Source organism: Euwallacea fornicatus, unplaced genomic scaffold (assembly GCF_040115645.1).
Source record: "Euwallacea fornicatus isolate EFF26 unplaced genomic scaffold, ASM4011564v1 scaffold_88, whole genome shotgun sequence".
NCBI lineage: Eukaryota > Metazoa > Arthropoda > Insecta > Coleoptera > Curculionidae > Euwallacea > Euwallacea fornicatus.
The window spans coordinates 44,292-50,291 of NW_027096056.1; the positions used below are offsets into that span (position 1 = coordinate 44,292).

At 42.4% G+C, this 6,000-nt stretch overlaps 1 long non-coding RNA gene across 2 annotated transcripts in view; it reads left to right on the forward strand.

Annotated features, from left to right (window-relative positions):
- LOC136350053 (uncharacterized) overlaps positions 1-6,000 on the forward strand; it is a 31,699-nt gene extending 25,699 nt beyond the window's left edge. For both annotated transcript variants that reach the window (XR_010734051.1, XR_010734052.1), the window contains one exon: positions 340-6,000. This is a non-coding gene — a long non-coding RNA (uncharacterized lncRNA). The remainder of the gene's footprint in view (positions 1-339) is intronic.

Genomic DNA, 6,000 nt, shown 5'->3' on the forward strand with positions numbered 1-6,000 from the left:
ACGATACACAGAAACGGTGGCCGGTCGAAACGTAAATAACGTCACGTTCAATTTGTCGTCCTAGTTTTGTTGAAACGCTTCGTGATGCCATTGATGTAAATTGACTCAGTGGGGGCGGAGCTTCCGAAACGCACAAAAAATATAAAATTTTCGGTAATTCATGACCAGTCCGCCGGACATCAAGGTCTGTGTTGGTACAAGTTTGATCTTGTCAAGGGCTGTGCCGATTTAGCGGTTGAACTCCTGAGATTAACAAAACAGCGGGAAATTCGTTTGTTTTTAAATATAGAATCGTGTGAAGATATTCTTTCTTTTACAAAATAATATTTTTTTTTTCAGAAGGAAAAAAAGAAGCAAAAGAAAAGGACTAAAAAAGATGACGGAATTTCAGAGCAAATGAGCCATGGAAGATGTTGCTAAGACAGCTTAAGAATGTCGACGGAACCCCGCCGCACGAATGGTGTTGAACCAGCATCTGTACGACGATAACGCAGCAAAAGATAGGAAAATTGAAGAGCTGCGAAACATAGTGAAAGAACTGACGAAAAGCAACCGTAGACTGTTTGAGGCTCTTCAGCGAGTTGAAGAAAAACTGGATCGGCTGAAACGGGCGAAAAAATGCAGAAACTGGATCTGAGACCGATCTGCGACTGCATAAAATCAGCAGTATCAACATGAAATAGATAGATAACTGATCGGGAAGAAAATCTCCAATAATTATTAACAATGTCGATGATTGGACCACCGTCTGCAACAGGCTACGGTCCAAAAATATTGTCTACAGCAAGGTAAAAATGATCAGACAGGGGGTGGCAATATCTCCTAACACAGCGAAAGATTACTGAGCCATGACAAGACTCCTGAAACAAGACAAAAAGCAGTTCCACATATACATCCTGTCTGAGGATAGGAAAATCCGAGCAGCAGTAGGCCTGATTCCTCGTAATGTGACCGAAAAAAGGTCAAAACCGACTTGGCTGAATAGGAAATTCAAACCTTTTCAATTCAAATAATGAGAAGCAGGGTAGACACGAGGATTTTACCATTGATGTTGGTCCAGATAAACCCCAAAGACAAAGAAAAATTCTTCGATGTGCAAAGATGCTGCCGATCTAAGTGTTCGAGTAGAAGCCCAAAGGCAGCAATCCGGACCGGCGCAATGCCACCGTTTCAAAAAATTCGGCAGTCGCAGCGATATCGCATAGCCGCATCAAAGTACGTGAAATGTGGAGAGACCCATCTAACAGAAGAATGTAAAATTGTGGTGGACCACACCTAGCAAGCTGCAGGGGATGCAAGAACGCTTTCCATCCCCCCAAATCAAAGAAAGCGACACCCAAAAAATAAATGAAAGTGGTTCCAGTTCCGCCCCCTTTCAAATCAAGAACCAGTTATGCTGGAGCAGCAAAAACTGAAACCCAGCCCAAGACGACGAAGAAAGAAGAACCTATTTATTTATATCGAGCTCTAGAGCAGATGTAGATGATGTATTCAGCAATGAGTGCATTTTTCGCAAATCTGCCAATAGTATAGGTTTAAATGCTAGTATACCCAAAACCTTTAGCACTTCAGCACTGCTATGTCGAGGAGGTAGAGGCCATGTTGAAGAAATAATCTGCCACGATGGAACAGTAAACCGAGATGCTAAGAAGCATTAAAAGTAGCATTGACAACAATGACAGCGAGGAAATCAAGAGGAAGAAGAAAAAGGTAACCAGGACAGGACACCTCAAAACCAGAGGGAGGAGGGACCGCAGCAAGAGCAGCTGAAGTCGAAGGCGAGGAAATGGAGGAAGTGGATCTGAGACGGATCTAAAGGGAGTAGAAGGAGATGAAGACTGCAGGAAGTTATAAACCGAGATGCTCCAGGACCAAGTAGGGCTGCTGACTCAATAAAAACCGAGCAACAGGAACAACGAAAAGTCTCACCAATTGTAATTAATAACTCACAAGATTGGACTGTAGTCTGTAACAAATTCAGAACAAAAAATATTGGCCACAACAAAGCCGAAATGTTGGGAAATGGAATGACGATCACGCTTAACACAGTAGAAGACTACAGGACGATGGGAAAACTTTTGAGGGACGAGAAAAAGGAGTTCCGCACAATATAGCTTGTCAGAAGACAAAAAGGTGAGAGCCGTAATAGGACTTTTTTCGACCAATGTCACGGAGAAAGAAGTCAAAAAAGACCTCGCGCAACAAAGAATAGTCCCCTTCTCCGTGTAAAGGAGAGGAGTCGGGTCGCCAAACAGATCTTTGCCCAGTACTCATTCAAGTAAACGAAAAAGATAAAGAAAATATTTTCGCAATAAAACACTGTGGCGACTTCAGCGTGATAGTGGAGGCACAGAGGTAGCCAAAAGGACCTACTCAGTGCCACAGATATCAAAAATGCTGGCATTCACAAATATTCTGTACTGCGGTTGCAATGTGCATAAAGTGTGGCAAAAACCACCACAGTTGGGACTGCAAAAAAGCCAAGAAAGTACCTGCCAAATACGTCAATTGTGGAAGACCCTACCCAGCTAGTTACAAAGGCTGCAAAGAGGTTCTATAAAGGTCAAAGGAACTGAAAAAGCCGGAGAAACAGGAGGCGAAGAAAACAATGAAAGCCGTCCCTCCCCGATCAACATTCAAACCTGGAACAAGTTACGCAGGAGTAGCCAAACGCGTAAAGAATCCAGCAGTCAAACTGTTGCGGCTGCTGACTTTCAACAGGATCTCAAGCAAATGCAAACAATGTACTCTACCATGAGTATATTTTCACCAATTTCCCTAAGTTACAAGGTGAATGGCTCTACGCCCGCAACTTACAGCACTGCAGATAATATCATGGAAAATCAATGGTATTAGTGGGCGCAAATCAGAACTACGAAAGTTACTAGAAAGCCTGAACATCGACATAGCTGCCGTATAAGAAACTAAGCTCCGTTAACCCGACAACTTCGGAACCCTAGGCCATCAAACTCATAAAAAGATAACGACAATCCGGGGGTCGGGGAGACGAGGATCTACACTACTGGTTAAAAATAGCATCCTGCACGTTCAGTTGCCTCCAATTCAGACGGAAGTTATGGACGCTGCAGCAATAGATCAACACCGATACAGAAATCAACACCGACAGGAACAAATTGAGGTTTATATTCCTGTTATCAATCACCAGCAGCATCAGGTTCCCTGAAAATTAAACTGAACAAAGCATTCTTTAAAAGGCAAAGAGGACAGCACATAGCAATCGGGGATTTTAATACAAAATCCTAAGATTAGAATAGCAAAACAACCAACGTAAATGGCAGGTAACTAAAAAAGCTCCTGGAAAAAAGAAGAGACTGCAATGTCATGGCAACCGAAAAATCCACTCACATTTAAAATGTGGGAAGAAACGATGTGCTGGACATCATGATTACCAGAGATCTAGGCATGGAAGTAGAAATCGACGTCATTAACCAGGAATCTTCAAGTCACAATCCTATACGAATGATCCTAGAAAACGGAGTGTCAATTGAAGGTACAGTTATCACTAAAAGGACGAGCTGGAAGCTGTTCAAGACAACGTTGCAAAACAACCTATCTGTCATCGGCAGATTGGAAAGTAACGTCGTATTAGACGATACCGTTTCAACACTGGAAACGGTCATTGAAACAGCGATGAAAGCCAATACGAACATAACAAGGAAATAACCTAGCAGGAATCCCTGAGGAAACTAAACAGCTGATTCAGTTAAGAAGCCAAGCTCAGAAAAAGGCATTTAGGACAAATGACCCGGCTTATAAAAACGCCCTGAATCAGCTAAATAGGAGAGTCGAGACGGCACTGCCAGAACACAAGAAACAACAGTGGCAGGAGCACCTGGAATCCCTTGACTCAGAAGATAGGAGCATGTGGAAAACTCTCAAGGTAATCAAGGAAAAAAAAAACGATTCCCCCCATCAACGGGAAACGAGGAATAATGTATACCTCTCAAGACAAAACACAGGCATTTGAGGATTGCCTGGAAAAACAGCTCAGAGAAAATGAAACCAAGGATGACAGCGCAAAAAGCTGGGGAAAAAAAGTCGACAGACGCGTCCTAAGTTTAGAGAGAATCCAGGAACAAGAAGTCATTAGGAATACTACTCCGGAAGGACTGAAAAGCATTCTGAAACATTTGAAAGTGAGAAAAGCACCGGGATGCGACCAGATCGGAAACCAGGCTCTCAAAGAACTGCCAGCACGAGGGATAACCGCATTAGTTAATATCACAAATGCGGTCCTAAGGCTAAGGTATTTTCCGCCGAACTGGAAGAAAGCGGATATAATCTTATTCCCGAAGTCGGGGAAAAACCATCTTTTCCCAAAGAATTATGGACCGATCAGCCTACTAACACTCGTGGGAAAGGTCGTGGGAAAGGTTATACTGACGAGACTGAAGGAGTGGGAAGAAAGCCTCAAAATGATCCCACCAGAACAGTTTGGTTTCAGGGAACAACACTTGACCGAACTTCAAGTTCTTAGAATGGTTGAGCTCTTGACGGACAGCTTCTACTGAAGACTAGTTACAGGAGCAGTACTGTTGGATGTTACGAAGGCATTTGACCGCGTATGACACAGAGGACTGCTGGTGAGACAGTTTGACTCAGGACTTCCTCTTGTCAAGCCGGTTCGATCCTTCCTCGCCGACAAGAAATTCCATATCAAACTGAACGAGTGTTACTCAACCTACAGGACCATAGAAGCGGGAGTACCTCAATGAGCAGTACTATCGCCTTTTTGGTGTAACATCTACGTGTCAGATCCACCGAGAACAAATCAAACAGAACTAGCACTATATACAGACGATACAGCGATATTAGCAAGATCTTAGAACGGAAAATTGTTAATCAAGTACTTACAGAATAAAATCACAGCGCTGGAAAAATGATTTTCGAAATGGAAAATAAACATCCACGTCGAAAAGAGCCAGGCCATCATATTTAAACAAAGAAAGAAAATTAAGATTGAAGGCAAAGTGGTAATCCAAAACAAGCAAATAGAGTGGAACGATAAAGTCACTTACCTCGGATTAGACATGGACAAAAAGCTCACGTGGAAATAACACGCAATAAAGACAAGACAGAGAGCCAAAGTCGCTAGAGTAAAGCTTTACCCAATGATAAACAGAAAATTCAAACTGCCTCTCAAGAGCAAGATCACGCTCATTAAAACCGTCATTCAGCTACAGCTAACGTACGCATTACCACCATGGGATTATGTTGCCTGGATACATCTAAAGAGTCTCCAAGCAGTGGAAAACATTGCCCTGAGAACAGCTCTAAACGCCCTATGGTACGTTAGCAACGAGACGATAAAGAGAAATCTAGAATAGAAAACAATGACAGACGTCATAAAGGAACATGCATTAAAGATCTTCCAAGCGACGGCGGTGCATACAAAATGAGTTGATCAGGAGGGCAACATCGACTACAATCCGAAGGATGCCATTCCACATAAAAGGATCTACAGAGAACCAACCAACCAGATAATGGCGAGGCTGGGAAGAAAATACCGCCCATTGTCATTAAAAATGCAAATTACTGGACCACGGTTTGCAACAGATTGAAGTCCAAGAAAATTGCTTATAATATGGCAAAAATCATAGGACAAGGGTTTGCAGTAACCCCCAGCACTGCAGATGACTACAAGACTATGGAAAAACTCCTCCATGAAGAAAAGAGGGAATAACCTACCCACATTCTATCTGAGGACAAGAAAATCTAGAAAAAAAAATCTAAAAAAATGGTCTTGAAAAAAGTTAGAAAAAACAGATAAAGTCTAGAAAAGTCTTGAAAGGCGGGAAAATGGAAAAATGTCTACGTACACTCCATCTAACGAAAGCTACACTACACACTACGTCAACGAAGCAGAATAAAGCAAGCGTAGATAGACGAAAGAAAGCACTAAATCAAATATATAAAAATTAACTCACGCCTTTTTTTCGACGTGACCACGTACGAACAGCTGTGTGTGTGAGAAACCTC